Source organism: Puma concolor, chromosome C1 (genome assembly GCF_028749965.1).
Source record: "Puma concolor isolate L17-30 chromosome C1, mPumCon1.1.hap2, whole genome shotgun sequence".
Lineage (NCBI taxonomy): Eukaryota > Metazoa > Chordata > Mammalia > Carnivora > Felidae > Puma > Puma concolor.
The window spans coordinates 218,264,239-218,287,050 of NC_141674.1; the positions used below are offsets into that span (position 1 = coordinate 218,264,239).

At 52.8% G+C, this 22,812-nt stretch overlaps 1 protein-coding gene across 2 annotated transcripts in view; it reads left to right on the forward strand.

Annotated features, from left to right (window-relative positions):
• Positions 1-22,812, forward strand: part of AGAP1 (ArfGAP with GTPase domain, ankyrin repeat and PH domain 1) — a 557,314-nt gene that overhangs the window by 78,554 nt on the left and 455,948 nt on the right. The gene's annotated exons all lie outside the window — the stretch shown is intronic.

Consider the following 22,812-nt stretch of genomic DNA (forward strand, 5'->3'; position numbering starts at 1 on the left):
TAGGCTCCGAGCTGCCGGCACAGAGCCCGACGTGGGGCTCGACCTCACGGGCCGCGAGATCATGACCTGAGGCAAAGTCGGATGCTCGACTGACTGAGCCACCCAGATACCTCATTGTAAAGTGTGTTTTTAAGTTTATTTATTTATTTTGAGAGAGAGAGGGAGTAAGAGCAGAGGAGGGGCAGAGAGAGGGAGAGAGAGAGAATCCAAACAGGCTCTGAGCTGTCAGCGCAGACCCTGATGCAGGGCTGGATCCTGGGAACCGGGAGATCATGACCTGAGCGGAAACTGGGTCAGACCCTTAACCGATTGAGCCACCCAGGCACCCTCGTTGTTTCTTTTTTCATTAATGGTAAGAATATAGAAATAATGGCCACTTGCCTGTTGTAAGGTCGATCTGCTTCCTTATTTTCTCTCTCTGCCACAGTGGCAGTGGCTTCTGTAGGTACTGCCCGGAGGCACTGGGCGCGCTTTCTCTCTCCAAGGGTCACAGTGTGGCAGTGCCGAATCACCGTCTTGTTCACCTAAAACTGAAATAAGCATGTTAACTCTGCTGGGATTAGAATATAAACTAAAGAAACAAAAATCTGGGCGTGCTGTCGCTCTTAGAATACGTGACATTCGTTTTATAAAGAAGGAGGTACTCGTGTGGCCGTGTCGAAGGGTGTCCTCGAGGACAGGAGTCGTTTGGGTGAGTTGTCCATCTAGGATTGCCTTCGTAATCGATAGCTGTCTTTTCTCTTTGTGTTGAGTCCTTTTGGGCGTCTTTGGCCTCTAGTATTTTGCTGGTGGTGCTTCAGTGATTGCCAGCAATGCCAAAAATGAGTGAAAGCAGACCGCTCACCTGTTGGGGTACAAGCTAAAAAAAAAATCAAGAGAGAACCTTCGGACAGGGGTCCGTGTGCGAGGTGATCTCTCTTTTTCCGAGCAGGGAGTCCTTTGCTCTAGGTGGTATCTAAGCCCTCGTGCCGTTGCAAGGGTGAATAACCGGCACTAACTGCCGTGTTCACAAACGTGCCTTTCCAGTTGACTCAGCACGTTCGCGTCTGTTGATCCTGATAATAACCCTGGGAGAGGTGGGGTGAGGTTTTCTTATCAGGAAGCTGGCGCCCAGCGAGATTGGGACTTTGAGCGCATCCAGGCCCTGAGATGTAAAACTTCCGCTGTGACCCCAGATTGACGTAGGATCGGACCATGAAGGACGGGGATGGTCTGTGTTTTCAAAGGCTCGAGTGTGAAACTCCCAGAAACACATTCATGGTAGTAGGTAGGTCTGGAGGAGGGACCTGAAAAGATCCCACAGAAATGCGAGCCCGTGTTTGCTAAATCTATTTTTTCCTTTCTGGAAACTCGGAGTTAAAAGCAGCAGTTGTGTTCAAGGCTGCCATACACACAGCTTTCATCCGTTGGCGTCCCCCGCCGGCTGGGTTTCTGCTGCGGAGTCAGCTCACGCTTTTGTGTGCACCCCAAAACAAAGCCAGTGCCCCGCGTTCTGCTTACTTGGAGGGTGTCTTGAGATGTTTCCTTGGAGGGTGGCTCGAGATGTTTCCTTGGAGGGTGGCTCAAGGTGTTTCCTTGGAGGGTGTCTCGAGATGCTTCCTTGGAGGTTGTCGCAAGATGTTTCCTTGGAGGGTGGCTTGAGGTGTTTCCTTGGAGGGTGGCTCGAGATGTTTCCTTGGAGGGTGGCTCGAGATGTTTCCTTGGAGGGTGGCTCGAGATGTTTCCTTGGAGGGTGGCTCGAGATGTTTCCTTGGAGGGTGTCTCGAGGTGTTTCCTTGGAGGTTGTCGCGAGATGTTTCCTTGGAGGTTGTCTCGAGGTGTTTCTTTGGAGGGTGGCTCGAGATGCTTCCTTGGAGGGTGTCTCGAGATTGCAGGCTGCAGCCACTTGCGGCCCCGGGGATGGTGCACGCCGGACCTGTACGGAGGGGTCTGTTAAATCCTGGGCTCATCAGAAGGCAGCTGGCGCTGAGGAGCGCATCTGGGCAGGTTCTGGGGACGGATTGGATGTGAAACTGGGGTGCAGGGAGGCTTAGGGTCTTAGCGCATCTAATCTGCTAGTCACACACCTGTCGGGGAAGTGGTGGCTCAAGAGAAAGAAACACCTGGAAAACAGGAGGTGGAAGGGTTCTTCTGGACTTCAGGCTCAGTATGAGTCAGCACCTCGGTGTGGGTGCGAGAGCTGGGGTGGGGCGAGCCCTCAGGCCGCCTTTATGGGCGTGTTATCTGGAAGAGGGACGGAAGCTCTTCGCACTCACCACCGCCACCCACGTTGATCTCTGCAGATTGCTTCCGGAAGCGCAGGCCTGCCATGGGCCCGGTGGGTGTGGCAGGGGGTGAGGAGGGATGGTGAGCCTGGAGGAGAGGCTGTGTGTGGGGGGGGCAGGGACCTGGGGCCCCGGGCACGGAGAGCACAGAGAGCAGCACGGATGAGTTGCGGTGCCCCACGCTCAGGCCCCGGGCCCTTCCGGGCTGAGGCCTCTCGGTGAGGATCCGCGTGCCGTCCGAGCCCCAGCTCCGCTGCCCGTAGGGTTTTGTCAGCCTGAGGACCCCCGTGCGACGTCTTCACTGCTCTGCAGTTTGGTTTTGATACGCGAACAAAGACCGCTAGGAGATGCCACCGACTTGTCCTTCCCGCGTCCTGTAGGGGGGGTGCTTGCCCAGGGGGGACGGGCATCCTGCGGTTTGCTGGGGTGCGTGCCCCGTTGGCGTGTAGTTCACGTCCAGCGCGTGGTGCAGCCTCGTGCGGCTGGGAGAACTCACGCGTGTGGCTGGCAACGGATCAAGACGAGAAAGTTACCGGGGTGGCGGCTGGGGGGTTAGTCCTGTGAAAGCAGACACCTTACTCTGGTTACGTCCCTCATTAGTTAATTCCCGCGCGGTTGAGTGAGGAAACGCCCGCTGAATTCTTTTGTGAAGGGATGGATGAGTCAGTGGCTGGAATTGGAAAATTTTTGAGCGGTTTGGAGGGAGAAGGTTCCTACCCGAGGAGAAACTTGGCGGTGATGACAGAATACCTTTTTCACTTGCCAAGTGAGCAGACACCTCTCACCTCCTCCTCACGGATCCACGAAGCACCAGCAGGTGGAAAAGGAGGAAAGCGTGTCTTGTCTCTTGAAGCAGGTGGAGCTGCCGTGAGCCGGAGGGGACGGAAATCAGGGACAGTGGCTTTCTTTCCCTTCTGCCTCCTCCTTAGAGAGATTATAGGTGTCAACACAGTTGGGGTTCTGAGCTCGCCACTGCCCGAGGCTCTTCTAAGGACGGCAACACTGACTCACCGAAGAGGGTCCTGGAGGTCCCCGTGGTGGGGGACCTGCCCAAGGCCGCTGTGGCCCCAGGGGAGCCGCCCAAGGACATCAGGTCCTGACGATGCTCCTCCCACAGCTGCCCAGCAACCGAGTCCAGTCTTCTGCCTGGAGGGTTTTGTTCTACTCTGTCAAATGCAAATTATTGTGGTGGGGGGGGGGGGGGTCGTTCTCAGAATTCCTTATGGGTGAAATACAGAACTACAGGAAAACCTAGGATTTCTTTCCCTAAGATCGCTTCTCTGCGATGCAGCCCCCTCCCCCCTTTATTTAATGCCCTCCCACCCCTCACCTGGCACCTTCCCAACCCTCGATGCTGCGAAGCAGGAACTTCGGCCTCTTTAGAACCCGTGGCTCACTCCCGCCCAACACCTGCTCATGCCCGGCCTCCAACACTTAGCCCTCCGTGTCGTGAAATCCTGGTGAAAAGAATCACGGGCTTTTAGTAGAGCTACTAACAGTCCTGAGCAACCAGGTCAGGAGTTTTACTCTATTCATTCGAATACCTGAGTTTTTTTCTTGGGAAAATTTCTGAATTTTCTTAAATTCACAGAGTGACATACTTGTCATTTTTCTGTTTTTTTTTTTTTTTAATTCTAGATTTTATTTTTTATTTTAATTCAGGTAGTTAATATACAGTACAATAATGATTTCAGGAATAGAATTTAGTGATTCATCACTTACATATGACACCCAGTGCTCATTCCAACAAGTGCCCTCCTTAAGGCCCCTCATCCCTTTGGCCCATCCCCCCCACCAGCAACCCTCAGTTTGTTCTCTGTATTTCAGAGTCTCTTATGGTTTGCCTCCCTCTCTGTTTTATCTTATTTTTGCTTCCCTTCCCCTATATTTATCCGTTTTGTTTCTTAAATTCCACGTGTGAGTGAAATCATGATATTTGTGTTTCTCTGACTTATTTCGCTTAGCATAGTACCCTCTAGTTCCCTCCACGTTGTTGCAGATGGCAAGATTTCATTCTTTGTGGTCGCTGAGTAATATTCCATTGTGTACATGTACCCCATCGTCTTTATTCATCAGGTGGACATTTGGGCCCTTTCCATAGTTTAGCTATTTAAAAAAAAATTTTTTTTAAACGTTTATTTATTATTAAGAGACAGAGCATGAGCAGGGGATGGGCAGAGACAGGAGGAGACACAGAATCCGAAGCAGGCTCCGGGCTCTAAGCTGTCAGCACAGAGCCCGACGCGGGGCTCGAACTCACAAACCATGAGATCATGACCTCAGCTGAAGTTGGACGCTTAACCGACTGAGCCACCCAGGTGCCCCCATAGTTTGGATATTGTCAATAGCGCTGCTATAAACATTGGGGTACATGTGCCCCCTTCGAATCAGCATGTTTGTATCCTTTGGATAAATACCTAGTAGTACAGTTGCCGGGTCGTAGGATAGTTTTATTTTTAATTTTCTGAGGAACCTCCAGACTGCTCTCTAGAGTGGCTGCACTAGTTTGCATTCCCATCAGCAGTGCAGAAGGGTTCCCCTTTCTCCGCATCCTCGCCAACATCTGTTGTTTCCTGAGTTGTTAATTTTAGCCATTCTGACAGGTGTGAGGTGGTATCTCATCGTGGTTTTGATTTGTATTTCCCTGATGATGAGTGAGGTCTATTTCTTTTTTAATCCGCCTTTTTCTTGGAGATTATTAGTGTAAATTATAGATCAAGCATACTGTAAGCGTCTTTACTAAGTAGGTTTATTGATAGACTTCTGTGAATCCACCTGGGCTCCCGGTACAGAGCATGTCGGGGATTGTTATTACCGATGGGACCTTTGAAAGAATCTTCCAGCAGGAGGGTCCTCTGTGGCTTGTTTGCCTAGCTTATTTCAGAATTATAACTAGCCCCTAGGTGATCAGCTGTTTGGATGTCTTGCTGTTTTTCAGTGAAATATGGCCGTGTTTCCTTTACCTTGAATATGTCGGTCTCAGCTGGCTAGGGTTGCTGTGACAAACATAACCACAGGCTGGGTGGCTCACAGAACATTTCTCACACTTCCGGGGTTCGAGATGAAGGCACCAGCAGATGTGGGGTCTGGTGAGGGTCTGCTTCATGGCTTACAGATGGCTGCTTTCTCACTGTGTCCTCACATGGCACAAGGGGCTGGGAGCTATCTGGGGTCTCTAATCCACTCACAATGGCTCCCTGCTTGTGACCTGATCACCCCCTGAAGGCCTCACCTCCTAACATCACTGGCACGGGGGTTTGGTTGCAACATAGGAGTTTCGTGGGGACACAGTTGGTTAAGCATCCGACTTCGGTCATGATCTCGCGGTTTGGGAGTTTGAGTCCTGTGTCGGGCTCTGTGCTGGCAGCTCAGAACCTGGAGCCTGCTTTGGATTCTGTGTCTTCCTCTCTCTCTGCCCCTCCCCTCCTCCCTCTCTCTCTCTCTCTCTCTCTCTCTCTCAAATATAAACAAAGATTAAACAAAAACAAACAGAAAGCAACCATAATCTCTCCATAAGAGAGATATTATTAACCCAACAGTGCCTAGCCAGTACGCTTTCGTGAATGGTGCTTCCCGGGCATTTGCACATCCTGATGATGAGGAAGAAGCCCTGTGTCCCCAGCCTGCGGGTTGGGTGCTAAAGCTGGTGATGAGCGACCGTGGGCAGGACAGGCATGAGGCTACCTGCACAAAGACACGCTGATGAGCAAGGAAGGAGAGGAGCCTGGCCAAGGAGCCAAAAGTGGTTTTAGGGGAAAAAAATGTATCTGCTATTTCAGGATGGGATGCAAAGTGGGCAGACCCCCTGCATGGGGCTGCATGGGTGATGGAGGCAGCAGAGGCCCCCCCCCAAGGGCTTTCGTGTCCCCTTGGGCCAGCGGGGAGGCGGTGCTGGAGAGGCCTGAGCACAGGGCTTCCCCCCAAGTCACCAGCCAAGCTCCATATCTGCCCTTGGGCACCACCTGCCCAGGGGACTCCTTTCTTGTAGGATCAGAGACATTTTTGTAGAATTCCACAAACAGAGACAGGAAGAATGGGCTTTGAGATGGAATTGGGTAGGGAAGAAGGCATCATCCTGGCCTTGGGTTTAGATAGAACCCAGCAGCCCTGGCGGGACCTGTCATAAAGGCTGACGGGCTTGGGCTCAGAGAGTCACTCTTTTTCTTAGTGGATGTGGTTCCAGAGGAGCAGTGTGCCTCATTTGCTGTGCTGTGTCTGGGGTGGGAGTAGATGAAACCTCTTGGGTTCTGAGGGGTCCAGGCCAAGCAGGACAGGGAGCGGTATCCAGGCAGGGTCACTGAGTTGGCCACAAGCTGTATGTGTCATCCCATCCCTGCCCTGGAACGAAGGAGCGAGTGTTCGGCCTGCTCGGCTCTGACCGCTGGCATGTGGCATTTAATCCGGACACCCCACTCCTGAAGGACAAGGAGCCAAACTGTAACTTCCAGAATGAGCACGATGGCGAAGGGGCCTTTGCTTTGGAGAAGACTCTGCCTTCCGGTGGCTCCAGAAGCGGCTGGTTCTAGGCCGATAGTTTCAGAACGAGGACGGTGGTGGGTTTATGACCGGTGGGCGGCCTCGAAGAGAGCTCTCCAGAAGGAATCTGTGCGAGGCTCTCCACCCTGTCGGGTGTGTGGGATTCCCAGCAGGCCTCGGTAGTTTACCGGTGTTACATGTCCCGGAGGGATGCAGTCATCCCTGCAGAGCTGACACAAGGAATGTGACCCTCAGTGGCCTTCTGTGCTGTCGAGCCACACGGAACATGGAGTCTGGTTTGGGTGTTGGTCGAGAATGCTGAATTTGGCTGAGGTTGTTCAGGAAGGCAGTGGCAGGAATGCCCTGGCCTCTCAGGGCTGAAGGTACTGGGTAGGCTGTTTGCCTGGAGGAGGAGACCAGCTGGGAAATAGAAGATAGGGGCGCGACTCCTGCCTGACCCCTGGCGGTGCTGGGTTCCCAGGAAGGCACGCGGTGACGCGGTCTAAGGAGAGGCAGCCTGTGTGTGCCAGTCAGTGATGAGCAGATGAGTGGGTCTCGGGACTGTGGACTGGAGGGTGCCCTCAAGGGCCGCCGAGCTTCTAGAAGAAGCCTATGGCACATCTTCACCTGGCTAGGTGTGTCACGGCTGGGAGGTGATGGGGTGCACAGTGTGGGTCTGTTAGTTCTGTACTGATGTCAGCCATCCTCGCTGTGGGTGAATCGGTGTTAAGCTGTGGCTTGATCCAGGCCAGCTGTGTCCGTAGGGCCTTCCAGAAGATTCTGTTTGCCACTGATGGGAGCAATGGATGGGTGAGCATGGGCCCTCCTTGTGCAGGGATGGATGGTCCTCCCCACAAGTTTCTCCAAAGACAGAGGCCCTGACACAAGACTGACCACAGTCAGAGAAGCAGCTCGATTTCAAAATTTGTTTAAGGGTTAGTTTCAGAATGAAGTAGAGTGAGATTATTAACTTTCCCTGGGGGGTAGGGGGAGAAGTTATGTTCGTTTTAGATCACATGTTTCCTGCTTGGTTTACATTTTATTTTTATTTTATTATTTTATTGTATTTTATTTTATTGTATTGTATTTTATTTTATGTTATTTTATGTTATGTTATGTTACGTTATTTTATTATATTTTATTTTTTTTAATGTGTTATTTATTTTTTGAGAGAGAGAAAGGGCGAACCACTCTCTAGATTAATTTATGTCATAGATTTATATGTTATATTAATTACAAACTTATTTTAATTGCAGGTTCACATGCAATAAGAAATATTTTTAAGCGATGTAAAGGAAGTGGCCACTGAGATATTTAAATGGAACTTGGTACATTTTCAGTTCTCAAATGGACTTTCAGTATCCGGGCTTCTTACTGAGAGACAGGGTGGTGTTTCCATAGTCTTGAAGATGCTGCCCCCTTCTGGTGATGAAACTTAGCGTGCTACCAGCTCTTTGTAGCGAATTTGCATTCTGATTTTTTTTTTCCTATTTAAGTAATATTTTTATTATTAAATCTGGAAAAGAAAACTGGAATCAGCCATGGTCTGTCCCTCTCCTGCTCCATGAGACACGGGAATAACTTTCTAGTCTTTCTACCAACCCGACTTTTAAAACGTTTGTATTTTTCTGTCGAGTGTACTTCTCCTTCCACTAGCCGACACGTGGAACATGTGTATTTACGTGCCAGGCACCATGATCGGCATCTCATGAGATACTGCACTTTTGTTTTTGCAAAGAATTGGGAATATGGTGTGTAGTTTTCCAGATCATTTTTTTTTTAATTTTTTTTTTTTCAACGTTTATTTATTTTTTTGGGACAGAGAGAGACAGAGCATGAACGGGGGAGGGGCAGAGAGAGAGGGAGACACAGAATCGGAAGCAGGCTCCAGGCTCCGAGCCATCAGCCCAGAGCCCGACGCGGGGCTCGAACTCACGGACCGCGATATCGTGACCTGAGCCGAAGTCGGACGCCTAACCGACTGAGCCACCCAGGCGCCCCATTAATGTTTATTTTTGACAGAGAGAGACAGAGACAGAACATGAGCAGAGGAGGGGCAGAGAGAGAGGGAGACACAGAATCCAAAGCAGGCTCCAGGCTCTTAGCTGTCAGCACAGAGCCCAACACGGGGCTTGACTCAAGAACTGTGAGATCGTGACCTGAGCCAAAGTCGGACCCTTAACCGACTGAGCCACCCAGGTGCCCTAAGATCATTATTTTTTATGATACAAACACATGGCAAGAGCATTAAAATACTTATTTTTATTCTTTGTTTTAGAGAGAGAGCAGGAGCATGTGACAGGGCAGAGGGGCAGAGAGAGAGACTCTTAAGCTGACTTCACGCTCAGCACAGAACTTGACATGGGGCTTGATCCCATGACCCTGGAATCATGACCTGAGCGGAAATAGAGTCGGACGCTTAACTGACTGAGCCACCCAGGCGCTCCGAGCATTAAAATAATTTTAAAGTTTACTTATTTTAAGAGAGGGAGAGGGAGAGTAGAGAGAGAGAGAGAGTGAGTGTGAGTGAGTCCTAAGCAGGTTCTGCACCATCAGCGTGGAGCCCGACACAGGGCTTAGTCTCACAAACTGTGAGATCTTGACCTGAAATCAAGAGTCGGATGCTTAATCGGCTGAGCCACCTAGATTCCCCAGAAATAATTTTGAAGGAATTTGGTCTCTCTCTATCCAGAGGAAGTGGCTAGAAGCAGGACCCCGGTTTTGAGCACTGACAAGGAGACAGAGGCATACCTGTTGAGACTCTTGGGATATGGGGGCAGCCCCGGGGAGATGGGTGGGGGCCCCAGAGGAGCCTTTCAGGCCTGAAGGGCCCTCTTGGATTTCCCCAGGAAAGGGCTCTCAGAGAATGAGGGGCAGCCTTGAAGCAGTGCCTGGAAGAGGGGCGGAAGGATCACCCAGGGGAAGCGGCTGGGAATCCATGGATTTGTAGGGGGGTCGCCCAGCGTGGTGACGGGCTCAACACCAGCTCTTAGAGCTGACACTTCCCTGGGGAAGCGTGCCCTCTGGGGGGGGGTGGCGGGAGCAGTGATACTGACCCACGGTGTCCCATGCCCAACGTGGATGCCGAAATACCTTCTCAGACCCCGTTACCCGGGTCTAGAATTCGTCTCGTTCTTCCACACTGGACCCGCTGTTGCCTTAATTTGCCGCTCACATGGTTTTAGTTTTGTGAAATGCGTAGAGCCCTTCAGAGCGCGCTGCCGTTTATAACTGAGCAAGGAGTGCTCTGGAGACTTGTCAGTGGGCTTTTTGGGGACTCATTTTCAGCAGCCACCGGTAGATGGAGGGAGTGAGACGTGGAAACAGGAGAGAGCCTTTCCTGCTTGGAGACGGTGTAAACCGGTCGCGGAACCTCACTCGCTGATAAATCCCCCGCAGACGTGGCAGAGGCACTTGTAGCTGACGATGTATGTGAAATTGACAAAAACAAGCTGTTGAGGGCAACGGGAGGTGGCAAGGTCTGTTTTAGAAGGTTTCTGGTTTTTTTTTTTTTTTTTTTTTTTTTTAAGTTCAGAAAAATCGATGCTTTTATTTGTCTCGCTGAGAGAATCCGTCCACAGAAACTGGGGTGGGTTATTAAGATACACGAGGCCAAGATGTTTTTCAGAAGGAAGCAATGGTGTGCTGGTTTGCATGCATTGTGCACTGGGGTCAGGCATTGCTCACACTTGAGAGGTTGTGTTCTTGGAGGCGGTCGTAGAGGTGCAGTGGTTTGCCCCGATGGGTGTTGTGCCCTTGACAGGGGCGGTCATGCCGTGGTTCCCTGGAAATTACCCACGAAAACAGCCTTTACGCTGATCTCAACTCAACCGCACGTGGCAGTGCTGTGCGTGAACCCTGTGAACTCTGTACCAACCCCACCTCTGTACTGGGGTTTGGGCAGGAAGTCAGCACCCAGGGTAGGTGCTCAAACGGGACGGGGTCCAGATGGCCGCGGGGCTGTGGCGTCTTGAAGTAGACCCTCTTGTGAGTCCCGGGAGTGGATCTGTGTCTCTGACTGGAAGCCAAGGGACCTGGGCGGGGGCATCAGGCAGGCCTGGCGTGTGGCTGCTCTGATGGGATTGTAGAAGTAGCTATTAACCGTTGAATCGATTTTTAGAGCCGTAGAATTTTAGATCTTGGGGAGCCCTTGGGGACCGGCTCTTCCCACCCCACACCCACCCTAGAGATAGGAAAGCCAGTGACGTCTCCCAAGGTTCTGCTGTGCACTGAATTGGATGCACACAAATTCACACGTGCAAGCCCTAACCCCCACTGTGATGGCATCAGGTCACTAGCAGAAGAGGTGTCAGAGGCCTCGCTCTCCTCTCGCTCCTCCACGTGAGGACGCAGCGAGCAGGTGGCCGCCTGCAGGCCACGAAGGAGCTCTCCTACGGAACAGAAGCGGTGATACCTGGGTCTTGGACTCCCAGACTCCAGAAGTGTGATAAATGGATTTCCGTTGTCCAGGTAGCCCTGCCTGGGGGACTTTGGATTTTGGTGCAGTGGCCTGAGCTGAGTGGCACAGCAGATTGGGGGGATGGGGAGGGAAGAAAGTCAGGGTTCCAGACTCCAGAGGCAGAGGTCTTCCCTTTGGAATGATGCCTCTCCCGACACCATGCCTCACGGGCAGGGGTCCTCTCCTGGTCATCATCGTGCCCCTCTGCCAGCCCAGTGGGGGGATACAGTGTGGCTCTGTGTCTGCCCTCTTGGAGCACACGTGCATCCTGGGGCCTGTGGAGCACTTTGTCCACGTGACCCCGGCACCACCCTAAGAACCATCCACACCTGAGGGAGCCTCCCGGCTGGGCTCCCTGGCCACGTAGCGGGCCCTCCTCGGTTTGCTGCTCTTTTGGTCCTTCCTCCTCTCCTACTTGTGGGGTGATTACTCCGTCTCCTGGGACGAGAGCCCTGAACCCCAGAACGGTCGGTTCCAAGCAGTGCCCACAGCACTGCATCATGTAAGGAAAGCTTGCAGAGGAAATGCTCCTGTGCCCCTTGGCGCGCTCCTGGCTGGTGCCATTGTTGTGTGGTTACCTGATGTATTGCGCAAAGCTAGGTTTGCCTTCTTATGCTCATCGCTCTCGGATAATCCAACTCTGAATTCAGAATTACTAAACTAAATGCAGTAACACAAGGAACCACTTTATTTTAAATGTGACAGATGATGTGCTTTTGCTATAACTAAGCCACCTTCTGGGGGTGACCCGTTGTAGTCCAGGGGGGCCCCGGGCCCTGTGTGATGGGGGTGTCATAGATCCCCAGATGCCTCTGCTGCACTTGTAGCAGTCTTTAGTTCCTGGAGATATTGAATCACAATGAAAACCCCCATCACCCCTGAAGGTTTCTGAGGCTGAGTCTGCTGCGGGCCTTTTAGGGAACCCTGTTCAGTCGCTTCTCAGCAAGTAATGCTCAGTCTTTACTTCCTGTGCGTCGCCCATTAAGATCAAGGAACACATTTAAAACGTAGAGTTCTAGGGGCGCCTGGGTGGCGCAGTCGGTTAAGCGTCCGACTTCAGCCAGGTCACGATCTCGCGGTCCGTGAGTTCGAGCCCCGCGTCAGGCTCTGGGCTGATGGCTCAGAGCCTGGAGCCTGCTTCCGATTCTGTGACTCCCTCTCTCTCTGCCCCTCCCCCCTTCATGCTCTGTCTCTCTCTGTCCCAAAAATAAATAAACGTTGAAAAAAAAAAAATTTAAAACGTAGAGTTCTAGGGAGCTTGGATTCGGCTGCCAAGGACCTTACTTTTGAGCAGAGAGAACCTCATGCAACCGAGTCCACCCACTAGTAAAGATATTGGAGGCATGCTCCTGGGAATTACATTCTGAGGCCCAGGCCGATAACGGCAGCTTTGGGGAGGGTGTCACCGCTGCAGCCTTGAGATCAGAGCCCACTTGCCTCCCCTGGAATTACGTGATGCTTAAGGCGCGTGGGTCTGGTCGTCCAGGGTGTATGCGAGAGACCCACCAGAGGACCCTCAGGGTCCCTAGAGAGTTGTTCCTCCGTTGCGAGCCCCAGATCCCAGGGGAGAGGGGGTGATTGGGTTATTTCTCATTTACAGGCAGAGGGGTGAGCTAGGGCCCAATTCTCCTCTCACTTGCGGGGTGCACCAGATTGAGTGCCTTTATTTTAAAAGCACGCGAGTAAATGAGTCCTTGGTTCGCTGATCTAAACATTTGGGGCTGTGGATGGGCTCAGCTGCTTTAAATACTTGGCCGGTGCAGTGATCCGGGAGCCTGTCTTCCTTTTGTCGATCCTCCCTGGTGTGGTAGATGATGCACAGATGAGCTCATTGTTTTCCTCTGAGCAGGTAAAAATGCATTTACTTTGGTGCCTTTGTATACTCGCACTAAATCAGTTTGAAATGCTTCCTCTGTTTTTATTTGGGGAAAACTTGCTTGAAGCCAAAATGTAAACTTGTAGCTGCTTCTAGAAGACATCCTGGTTTACTGCAGCTGATTCCTTCCCCATATGCTGACAGAGCCCCTGCAGGTATATATTTTTAGCTGCTGAAGGTGTGTGGGCTGGAGTAAGTTACACTTTAGTGTGTGTGTGTGTGTGTGTGTGTGTGTGTGTGTGTGTGTGTGTGTCTTCCTGTCCCAGTTTTGTAGTTGGTGAGGCTACTATGGAAACCAGTGTGGAGGTTCCTCAAAAAATTAAAAAATAGAACTGCTATATGATCCAGCAATCCCACTTCTGGGTATATAACTAAAACAAATGAAAACAGTATCTTGAAGAGAGATCTGTATCCCCACATTCACAGCAGCCTTGTTAGCCACAGTAGCCAACATGTGGAAACAGCCTAAGTGTCCATGGGTGGACGGAGGGGTAAGGGAGATGGGGGTGTTCGTATACATACAGTGGAATATTATTCAGCCACAAAAAATAAGGAAATCCTGCCTCGTGTGAACACATGGATGGCGTTTGAGGGCATTGTGCTAAGTGAAATAAGAGAAGACAAATACTGATCTCAATCACTTGTGGAATCAAAAGCTGCACTTGCAGAGAAAGAAGAAATTAGTGGTTTCTGGGGAGGAGGAACGGGGAGATGTTGATCAAACGGTACAGGCTTTCAGTTATTAGGGGAGTCAGCTCTGGGGGGGTCTAACGGGCAGCATGGTGACTGTCACCAGCACTGTATTGTGTGCTTGGAAGTTGTGAAGAGTGCAGCTCTGAAATGTTCTCAGCACGAGACAGAAGATACTCGCGGGACGGGTGGAGGTGTTACCTAACCCGTAGCGGGGTGCGTGTGCACGATCACCAGGCTGTGAACTGCCAACTGGCTTGTGTTCTGTGTTAGTTGGGTCTCGGTGAGGCTGGACGACACTCCTAGGCTGCTCCTTTGTGGATCCCCTTGTTGCGCTCGGGCCAGAACACTCGTGAGCTGTGCCTCTCCGTGAAAGGGGACCAGTCTTGAGGATACTCCAGACAGAGAGAGTTCCTGCCCTGTGACTGACGGAGCCCAAGCGCCCACACCGCTCGGGCTCAGGGCTGAGGCAGCCCCCACACCCGGCACACGGAGGCCGCAGAGGCCACGGTCATTCCGCGTAATCGACTCCAGGAAGCTCCTGCTTCCGGGTGGAGGTTAAGTGGTCCTGTGGAAATAGCTAATGTCACGTTAAGGACGAATAGGGATTAGGTTCACACTGCAGCTGCTGTAACCACCCTTCAGGGAGCCCCCCCCCCCCCCCCGCCTTTGTAGTCACTCATTTGGCTGAGGTAGGGTCAAGTCCCTTGTCCCATGTGCAAAAAGCAGTGAGAATGGGAGTAGTCTGTAACTCATCTGGACACGGTCGTCTGTGGCCTCCATTCCTCCCGCTGGGGTGAGGTGCTTCCTGTGGTGCACCGGGTTACCTTTCTCCAGTCCTTTTTTTTTTTTTTTTTTTTTTTATAAGAAACTCTTTTCTTTTTTTAAGTTTATGTTTATTTTGAGAGAGAGAGCACTCGAGCAGGGGAGGGGCAGAGAGAGAGAGAGAGGGAGAGAGAGTCCCAAACAGGTTCCACACTGTCAGCGCAGAGCCCTACGTAGGGCTCGAACCCGTGAACTGTGAGATCGTGACCTGAGCTGAAACCGAGGGTTGGACTCTTAACCGACTCAGCCACCCAGGCACCGCCCCCCCCGCCCCCGGCTTTGTTCAGTCTTAATGCGGCGCTGCCCGTGGTGGTCACCACACCAGCAATGCCAGCTGAGTGCGCCCCGCCTAGAGCCCGAGTCCCCACCCGCCCTCCCTCAGCCTTTCCTGGCTCGGCTGGCAGCCGCCGCGTTTTTCCACTTAGGCCCCAAACCTAACACTGAGACATCCTTACTGCCTCTCTTTGTGTCACTACCCCACGTGTCCAGTCAAGCTGGGACCCTGGCTCTACTCTCGGGGCATGAAGAATCCTGCTGTCTGTCACCTCCACCTGGGTGGCCACCGTCCCATTCCGGGATCACCGCAGTGGCCTGTTAGTCATTCTCAGAAAGCTTCTAGGTGACTCTTAAATTCCAGCTCTGGTCATGTTACTCCTGGCCTTGCCCCCACAGTGACCTCTGTGGCACCTTACGGCGACCCTCGAGGCCCCCAAGCGGGGAAGGGCAAACTGTGGCCCTCGAGCCAAATCCTTCCTGCTGCCTGGTTTGCATGGGTCTTGAGTTAAGAATGGCTTTTTTAGCCGTGAATGGTGGGATGGATATCTTGTGATGTGTGAAAGTGATGAAATGGAAGTGTCAGGTTCCGTAGATAACACTACTGGGTCCCAGCCACAGCTGGTGGCTTATGCACCACCTGTGATTGCTGTCAGGTGACATCCGCAGAGGTGAGTAGTTGGGGACAGAAACCACGGGGTCCCCTTGGTGTTGTGTCTTTTGATTCCCCAGACCTAAACTCTGGCCTTTGGCAGAAGTTGGCGGGCCCTGCCCCAGCCTCCTCCCCTCCCTGACCTCCTCGCCTGCCCTGTTCCCTCCCTGCCTCCAGGCTGCCCTCTTGGCTGTTCCTGCAGCGTGCTGGCCTCAGGCCTTTGCCCTCGGTGCCCTTCCTCCCTGGTTTTCACTTCCTTCAAGTCCTGCTTGGCCGGGCCGCCTGGTTGAGAGCCATGTGTCTTCCCTCCTGCCCCACCGCCCCTTCCCCCCTTCCCCCCTTCCTCCCCCACCGCCCCTTCCCCTCTGCACACGCTGCCTCTTACTACACTGTTTCTGAGCTGTCCTCCGTCACAGGGCCATACGCTCCCGAGCACGGGGTCTTTGTCTCTTTGGGCCCCGATGTGTACCCAGCACAGCTTCGTGGTGCTCAGTCTGTGTGTCGAGTAGCTTAATGTAGGGAAAACGTCAAGCAGTTTAGGTGCTTGGGTTGGTGTGGAAGTCACAGATTGGATGCTCGCAGTCTCCATAGTAGACGCCAGAGAAGGCAGTTTTTGGCCCGTGCCTCCTCTCGGGTGTATGGAGAACACGTTAGATTCTGTGCGTATGAAACTTTCATTTTTTCTTTTGAAGAAGTCAAAAAGTTGGGGCACCTGGTGGCTCGGTCGGTTGGGCCCGTTGACTCTCGGTTTCGGCTCAGGTCGTGACCTCATGGTTCGTGTGTTCGAGCCCCACGTTGGGCTCTGTGCTGACGGCGTGGAGCCTGCTTGGGACTCTCTCTTTCCCTCTCTCTCTGCCCCTCCCCTGCTCATGCTCGCTCTCTCTCTCTCTCAAAATAAATAAATAAAACTTACAGAGTATCTTCTCTCCCCACAGTGTCTCCGCGTGTCTCTGCATGCGTGTGACCCGTTTTCCCGTATCTGCAAAATCTGTCTGTAGGCGCTGTGGCTGTGAAACAGTTCACGGGGGATCTGAGCACTAGGCTCCTTGCTAGGGAGCGAATCAGTTTAGGCTCATCTTACTTTGTCGGGAAGGGACGCGCTGGGCTGGTTCCCCCTCTCTCAGTGAGACGCGGCTGTGCGTGGCCGCTGCACCCACACCATCCATCGGCAGACCACGCGTGGCGCCCTCTGGCTTCTTCCGGCAGTCGTGAGGCCAAGGCCCTCGTCCAGGGCTGGTGCCCCATCTTGATTTCTGTCGCTTTTGGGAAGCTTACTGTCAATACGTCCCTTATCTAACGATATAGATTATAAAACCGTTGCCTGGCAGGTAGTTCTTGTTAAAAGCTCTGTAGCCATGCAGTTCGCTCGTTCAGTTCTTTCTCTTTTAAGAGAAAACAGTCATTGCCCTCACAACGGAGGCAGCCTCTGTGTGTATAACTTGGCATCAGGAACAGAATGAAGATTTTTTTGTTCAGCTTTGGCACGGCTTCCCTAGGTGTGTACGTTGAAGGAGTATTACTTGTCGCTCGACTCTTTACGCCGTTTTTTTGTTCCAGGTTGCACATTCCTATTTCCTCTGACAAATAACATTTAACTAAAGCTATGATACTCATCATAGAAGTCAACAGGCGGGGCCAGCATCGGGTGCTTTCCCTGGTCCGTGCTGTGCATTTCATGTTCAGTTCTTACCAGACTCGTCACGTAGCCCTACATCCCTGGGCATCCTGTCATTCTTATCCCCGTCGCTGTTTTCTCCTTGCCGCATCACCAAGCAAAATGGGGGCACCTGACCGGAGAAACTGGACACCCTCGGGGAGGACGTAAGGAAAGCGGCGTTTAAGAAATGGAAGCACATTTACAGAAATCTCCAAACTCTACGTCAGAGATTGGGAGTCTCGGAAGACGCTGCTTGCCAAACACTGCCAGTTCTGCCCGCTCGGCACATTTTTGTTATGCAACATTTCTTCCCAACCAGCAATTAGTTGATGACTCTAGAATTTCTGCCACGGGTCTGAAGAGCGTTAGCGGAAGTGGTGCACACCCTCTGTGCCTCGCATTGCCACGGTAACGGGCACGCACATCGTCTTACTTCTGAGGCTCCGGGTCGGCCCATCCAGAGCTCCACACGAAGCCGTGTTGGCCTCCTGGAATCCGATGTTTTTTTTTTTTTTCTTCCCCCTACTTTTGAGAATTCTCTAGACTTTAACAAGCATGTGTTTTACGATGAAAACAAAACAAGGAAATACGTTTACATGTCTGCAGAGAATTCTTTGGACACTAGTAACTATTGATGAGTGATCACCAAGATTGGCTGTTTTCTAAGCCTCGCAAGGTGCAAAATGAGCTTTCTGCCGTCGCCACGTGTTGACTTGCCGACTGTTGGCGTCCTTGTTTGCACTTGGTCTGCCAGTGGCCTTTCTCAGCCTCTTGGTGAACGTGGTGCAGGAAGAGGGGAGAGCAGGCTGCTGTTCTCCCCCACAGCCCGCGTGAGAGGCTGAGAACTCAGTCGTGTGTTAGGTTTTTTCATTTGTTTTTTAGAGAGAGAGAGAGAGAGAGAGAGAGAGAGAACATGGCGGGGGGGGGGGGACGGAGGGAGAAGGGCAGAGGGGAAGAGAGACAAAAATCTCAAGCAGGCTCCACACTCAGCACGGAGCCCCTAATGTGGGGCTCCATCCCACGACCCCAGGATCATGACCCGAGCTGAAATCAGACGCCCCACCGACTGAGCCCCCCAGGTGCCTGCTAGCTTGTCAGTGTTTATTGAAAGCAAAATTGGTTCTCCTGAGATGAGCACCATTCACCCCATAGCTGTCCATCCTCTCAGGGATTGTGTGTGTGTGTGTGTGTGTGTGTGTGTGTGGCTTTCAGCAGTGCGGAGACCAAGACCTGCTTTGAGCCATCAGCCGGTTCCAGAGTGAGCTGTTTAAAGAACCAAATGGTAACTGGGCATCACCGTGACCCCTGCATGTCACCAGAGGAGCCGTGAGCCGTCCTCGGGGAACAGTGGCAGAATGAGTCACTGGGGCCACGGAGCTTGGACGCAGGGAGCAGCACTTTTTACCATAAGTTATAGCTGTTTACAAACCCGTTATCATTTCACACCCGTTATCTCCTTAGCCCATTGAGGCCGGGAGGAAGGAAGAGAGGGTATTAAATCCTGTTTATGTCCTGTGGATGAGAACGAGGGTCAGGTGGGTGAGGGGCTTTCCCAGGTTCCCGTGGAGCAGAGTTGGCACCAGAGTGAGTTCCCATGTCTCCAGGCCCGGTCCCTGCTGTCCTCAGACCATGTGGGGGCCGGGGGGGGGGGTCCTAGGTGGGAAGGTGGGAAGCGAGAGACTTCGTGGAAGGACCAGAGCGTGATGCAGCCCTTCGATACTCGGCTTACGGTTATTCCGGCACATCCTGGGCACAGTGTGCTTGTCAACTTCGCCTTGTCACTCACGCCGTCTGGCCAGCCACGCACAGTTGTCTCTGTTCCTTCAGTGCTCCCGCGGGGACAGCGACACTAGCACCCTGGGCTGGAGGAAGGCCTTCTGGGCATGGGAAGGCCTTCCCACTGGCTGGGAGCCTGCAGGCCGGGGAGGGGTGAGGGTGAGGGCCCCCAGCCTTTGCTCCACCTGACCCCTCCCTCCCCCGAGCACTGGGCTCCAAGGCCTCCTTCAGCCGGCACACGGTCGGGGTCCGTTTGGGTCCCTCCAGGACTCTGAAGATCTAGCTCCAGGGCGTCCTCCTGGAGCTGGGGGCGCAGCGGGGAGAGGAGGCGGGCGTGCTGCTGGAGGTTTGTGTCCCCAAGTCCCCTGGCACTGCTGGGAACGTTCTCTGAGGATTTATTGGTATTTTAGAGTTTTAAGAAGGATAGATGGTATCTAGATGTTGTGTTCCACGAAAACCAATATTGATCTTTTAAAAATATGTGAGACCAAGGGGCGCCTGGGTGGCTCAGTCCATTAGGGGTCCAACTTCGGCTCAGGTCACAAGCTCACGGTTCGTGGGTTCGAGCCCCGCGTCGGGCTCTGTGCTGACGGCTCGGAGCCTGGTGCCTGCTTCGGATTCTGTGTCTCCCTCTCTCTCTGCCCCTTCCCCCCTCAAAAATAAGTAAACATTAAAACTCTGTTCAACCAAAAGTGCACCCTCATCTCCTTGCAAGGCAGAAATGCCTCGTGTGAACGCCCGCTGTGTCCCAGACGCAGGGGAGCCCAGGGGAGCTGGGCCTCTGCTCTGAGGGACGCCCGAGCCTGCAGGGTGGGCTGCTGGGGTCGGGGTTACACTCTGTCTCCTGCACGTGGATCATTAGCTCTTAGTTTTCTCCTTGTACTTTTGACATCACAGCTGCCTTCTCTGGGGCGTCCCCTTGCTGACTCCCAGTGTTAGTCTTCTGCCCGGTACACGTCTGAGCTCCTCATAGGGAAGGAGCGCTGGCCAGCCGTGTCACAGACCTTCGGAATCCGAGCTGGCTGGCGGTATTCTGTAAAATTCCATGGTGTATGTTTTTCCCCCTTGTCATCTGGCTCTGGGAACAGAACTGCCAGCTGAGAGGGCTTGGCCAGGACCGCACTGGGTGTGGTCCCAGAAGGTGGAGCTGTCCCAGGCTGGCCCGGGGTGGGGGTGGGGGGCGGTGCTCGGGGAGGGGGCGGCCAGGCCCCGGATCCCTGGGCCGCAGCCGGCCCTCCCGCGGCCGTGGGGCCTTCTGCTGCCCTCCCCCGGTGTGGCCGGCCCTGCCGTCTGAGTGGGGAGGACATGGGGGGTGGGCACCGTGTTCAGAGAGGTTACATGGTCAGATGGGTCCTCCAAGGTCACAGACCAAGAGCGATTTCCCGGGACATGCAACTGGTCAGTCTGTCGGAGGGCTGGAGGAAGCCAGGGACAAGAGTGAAGGCAGCGTTGCTTGGGATGGAAGGGACTCTTGAGATTTCACCAGAGACGTTTCCTGTTTAACAAATCAAACCTTTTAACGAGTTGGGGTGTCAGCTGCCAAGTTTTGGAAGGAGTCAAAATTACACCTGTTATAAGGTGGTGATCTGGGGTTTTTTCTGGCCAGTACTTACAAGAATCTGATTTCTCAGGGGCGCCTGGGTGGCGTAGTCGGTTAAGCGTCCGACTTCAGCCAGGTCACGATCTCGCGGTCCGTGAGTTCGAGCCCCGCGTCAGGCTCTGGGCTGATGGCTCGGAGCTTGGAGCCTGTTTCCGATGCTGTATCTCCCTCTCTCTCTGCCCCTCCCCCGTTCATGCTCTGTTTCTCTCTGTCCCAAAAATAAAATAAAAAACGTTGAAAAAAAAATTAAAAAAAAAAAAAAAAAAAAGAATCTGATTTCTCATTTCCCAGGGAGATTCTGGGCTCCCGCAAAGTACAGCAATCATCATAGGGAAAGAATTAGCGAAAAGATCCCTTGCTCCAGAATTGTACGGTATTCGCCTTAGGTGGGTTTGCCCCCTCCTTTTGCACTTGGATTGAACACACTTTTCGTGTGTGTGTTTCCAGAAAACAGAAGTGAATATTAATGTTTTTAAAAGTACTTTTTTTTATTAAAGGCTATTTATATTATAGAAACTCGTTAATGTTTATTTTTTATTTACAAAAAAAAAAGAGGAGGAAGACAGAGCTAGGAAGTAAGGGGAGGTTTGCTCTGGGAGAACGCGCTCTGGGGCGTCCCGTCCCGTCTTCCAGCTTTCTCTTCACTTTCCAGGTAACCCCCTGGCTCCTCCCAGAGTGCTACTGGCAGTAACAGGAACAGAATAACAGAAATAGGAGAACAGCTTCAAGAGACCACAGAGAAAGGAAGCAGCCTGGGTCCCGTGGGGTCCAGGACGCCGCTGAGAGCTTTGTCATTTTGGAGGAATGTCTGTCTGTTTATGACAGAAGGTCTCCTTTCCTTCTTTCCGGTCTTCTTTATGGGTGGTTTTCTTTTCTTGATGTGCAGGGGTGGGTGGCGGGTCCGAAGCCAGGAGTTACCACGCCTGGGTGGATAACTGGGGTGCTCAGGCCTGGGGTACGGGTCAGGTGCGGTCAGAGAACCTGCGTCGGTGTGTGTTTTCTGGATGGGAGCCCAGGGCTCGTCGGGTCTCCTCGCCGGTGAGCAGGAGACGGAACCAGCCGTACAGACATCACAGACTAAAAAATACAATCTTGGGTTTCCGCTAAAATGGAGATTTGGTGTGACTGTCTTTGTTTCTTTAAAGGGCGTTCATCGATTATAAATGTGATTCGAATCTCATACCTTTGTGGGGTTTTTCACCTGGGTATGTTTACATGGTAGACAAAGAAACCCTTCTTCTGCCCCGGTTTTAGAACACGTGGTGGCCGCACAGTACTGCGTTCTTGGGTGCGTCCTTTAGGGGCCGGAACCGCATCTGAGGCCTGCAGGTCAGAGCCCCGGGCAGTGGGGGGCCTCGCCTGCAAGAAGGGTTCTGTCCGTGTTGATGTTGGTAATTATGTAAAATTATTCTGGTCTGCAGCCTACAGACTCACTGGAGAACGATCAGACATGCTTGACTTTCTAATTATAATCATAATCCGAGCGCAATTTCGGGATTTTGTTTCCCAAATTGCTTATTGTTTCCTACTTCCCCTTAGCTCAGCGAAGCCCCTCGTCTGCTGCTGGGAGGGAGGGAGGGTTGGAGGATTTCAGCCCGGCCTCCCCGCTTCTCCTCTCCCTGGGGCCCCCGCCGGCCTGTTAATTGATCGCACCTTTCCCCGCTCTCCGAGCCGGTGCCCCTGGACGGTAGCCTGTTTCAAGCGGGGCCCAGATGCACCTTCTTGCGGACGACGCGTGTGCGGAATCAAAGGACGAGGGCGGCAGTCAATAACTCATGTCAGCTGGGGCTCTTGCCGTTGGTAATGAGATCTCAGGGGCGATGCCTCGAGTGCCCAGACCCCTCCAGATGATCTATGAATCGGTCTCTGCCTTTGTGTTCATTCAGACTGACGAATACACACTTAACCAGCTAATCACATTCAGGTGCTAAGGGAACGGAGCATGACTTTGGGTGGGTGGGTCTCCCTCTGACTCTTGAGAACCCATGAGGCCGTGGAGCCAAGGTAAGAAGAGTTGTGGCTCAGACGGGCACAGTTTGGGAGTTCCCAGCCGGTGGGTCCGGGGCCACGTGGCGGTTGGGTGGGACCCCGGCCAGGGAGCCCGGCTCAGTGGTTCTCCCCGGATGGACGTAACAGCAGCACGTACCGGCTGCTTCCCGGGGCTCGTCCTGACAGCCAGCTCTGTGCTCCTGGGGCCGCGTAAACCATGGTCCCTAGAGTCCGAACTAACGCCTCTGTGTGAGGCTGTGAGCTCAGGGCTTTGC